Source organism: Oryctolagus cuniculus, chromosome 8 (assembly GCF_964237555.1).
Source record: "Oryctolagus cuniculus chromosome 8, mOryCun1.1, whole genome shotgun sequence".
Lineage (NCBI taxonomy): Eukaryota > Metazoa > Chordata > Mammalia > Lagomorpha > Leporidae > Oryctolagus > Oryctolagus cuniculus.
The window spans coordinates 48,339,780-48,342,782 of record NC_091439.1 but is presented as its reverse complement, the minus strand read 5'-3'; positions in this window follow the sequence as shown (position 1 = coordinate 48,342,782).

Below are 3,003 nucleotides of genomic sequence, written 5' to 3'. Positions count from 1 at the left end.
CAGAAGTTATATCTGTATAGGCTAGTAAATATTTCATTTAGAGGTATTTACTTAATATATATAAATGTCAGCATATTGATATAGTAATATTAAAATGCTGAATATTATATTGCTTTTTCTGAAATAATATCAATAAAAATTCAAATACTTGTCTATTTGTGTGTACTTTTTAATATACCTCAAGAAATTAGAACTAGGAACAGACATTTGACATGGAGGTTAAGGTGTTGTCTAGGGTGCCCACATTCCTTATTTGAGTGCCTAGGCTTTATTTCTGCCTCTGCTCCCTATAGATCCCTGTCCTGGCAGCTTTGGGACCAGCAGGCAATGTCTCAAGTAGTTGGGTTTCTCTCACTAAAGTAGATCTGGATTCCACAGGCCTGGCTGTTGCCAGCATTTGGGTACTGACTTAACAGTTAAGGGATTTCTGTCTCTTTAATCTAAAATAATCGTTAAAAAATAAAAAGAAATCTATACTAGAGATTCTAAACTCTTTTGAATTCTTAATTGAAAATATGAATTAAGACTAACGCATAATTATTACAATCTCCACTCATTTTTACTAAAAAAAGTGTTCAAATCAAAGTTGCACATTTGCTAGATATGTACTGCTGATTGCATACGATTTTTCAATTCATTTTTTTTCTCTAAGATAGTATTGGGGCCAGCACTGTGGCATGGCAGGTAAGGCCGCTGTCTGCAGTGCCAGCATCTCATATGGGCACCGGTTTGAGACCTGGCTGCTCTACTTCTAATCCAGCTCTCTGCTGTAGCCTGGGAAAGCAGAAGATGGCCCAAGTGCTTGGGCCCCTGTACCTGCATGAGAGACCTGTAAGAAGCTCCTGGCTCCTGGCTTCAGATCGGCCCAGCTCCAGCCATTGAGGCCAATTGGGGAGTGAACCAGCGGATGGAAGACCTCTCTCTTCTCCTTCTCCTTCTCCTTCTCCTTCTCCTTCTCCTTCTCCTTCTCCTTCTCCTTCTCCTTCTCCTTCTCCTTCTCCTTCTTATTCTTCTCTCTCTCTATGTAACTTTTTCAAATACATAAATAAATCTTTTTTAAAAAAAAAAAAGGTATTACCAGTAACATCACTGCTTTTATCCTTCGATTTTGATGTGAAAGGCAAAGAGATATAAAGACAGACAAACACACGAAGATCTTCCAGCTGCTGTTTCACACCTCAAAGGCCCACAACACTCAGGGTTAGGCAAGAACAAGTAAGGACCCCAAAACTCATTCAGGGTCTCCATGTAGGTGGCAGGGACCCAAGTACTTGAGGCACATCAGCTGCCTCCCAACATGCATGTTAGCAGGAAGCTGGATGGAAAATTGCCAGAACTCAAACTCAGGGACTCAAATATGAGATGTGAGCACCCCAAGGCACAACTGTGCCAAACATACACCCCAACACCATTTTATTTAAATTACACAATTGGAAATACCCTGAATTTCCACAGAAACTGTTTTGTAGAAATTCAGAAACTATTTTGCAAATGACTGTTTTCAGGGGTTACAAGTAACAATATCCAAAAATTTAACATAGACATTGGTTATTTTTTCTTTCTGTTTTTAAGTAATAGCAGAAGATGGCCCAAGTCCTTGGACCCCTGCACCTGTGTGGGAGACCCAGAAGAAGCTCCTGGCTCCTGGCTTCAAATTGGCGCAGCTCTGGCCATTGTAGCCATCTGGGGAGTGAACCAGCAAATGGAAGACCTCTCTGTCTCTCTGTGTCTCTCTCTCTCTCTCTCTCTCTCTCTCTCTTTCTCTCTCTGCCTCTCTGTAACTCTGCCTTTCAAATAAATAAATCTTTAAAAAAAATGAACTATTTGAAATATACAATTTGATAAATTTTGAAAACTGTTTATGGACATGAAACCACCAATAGGCACAATTAGGGAATAATACAAATTCCGTCACCTGACAAATCCTTCTGCTGTTTGCATTGGCACAACCACTCTGGTGTCAGAGAAGATTGTTGTACCCGTGGAAAGGATAATTGACCTCTTGTGGACTTCTATTAGAAGGCAATCATATATTTTGAAATTTACTACTTTTAGTCATTTTACTATATTTAAGAGTCATCAACAATGTTGTAATATGTTATTTTCTATGCCCTTTTGTCATCATCTGGTATTCTACAATAGAGTTAAACAGTTTGTTTTCCTATTCACTGTGATATTAATACAAGTAGAACAGACTCAGTGTAGTTCAAAGATACAGTTCTAAGGATGTAATGATACGTCCACCCACACTCCTTCTCCCTTTCCTTTTTTTCTTTTCTTTCTTGATTTCTTTTTTCTTTCTTTTTGAGATAACTTTTTTTTTAATTTACAATAGTTAAAAGATTAATGCTCCACTGTATAAAGTGTTCAACAAGTAGAGTCACTAGTTCAGCAGGAATATAGGCAAGAGCTGTAAACAATAATCAAATGAAAATATTACCATTTCTTCCATGTGCAGTAAGTCTTAAAATAATCACAGATCATTAAAACTATAGTGCTATCATCATTCTTAATCATTGATTCAACAAACATGTACAATCAAGTTTGATGAAACTTTATTTGCAGCAACGCTAATACACAGTCATTTCTTTCATTTTTCTGTGAATGTTCTGTTATTTTCTTTCCTTTTTTAATTTTATCTCCTAATACCCAGCTTGTTTTTGTTTGCTTGTTTGTTTGCTCAGGATAGATTTGGCTATTCTGGGGTTTTGTGATTCAATATGGGTTTTACGATTTTTCTTTCTAGTTCTGTGAAGCATGTCATAGGTATTTTGAAAAGATTTGCATTCAATCTGTGGACTGCTTTATGCAGTATAGACTTTTTAATGATATTGACTCTTCTAATCAATAAGCAAGGAATACCTTTCACTTTAGTGTATAATGTGATTTCAATCTATTAAAATTTATGGAGACTTGATTTGTTCCTATTATATGGTCTGTTATATAAAGTGTTCAATGTGATGATATAAACCATGTGCATCTGTAGCAAATGCTCTGTAAAAG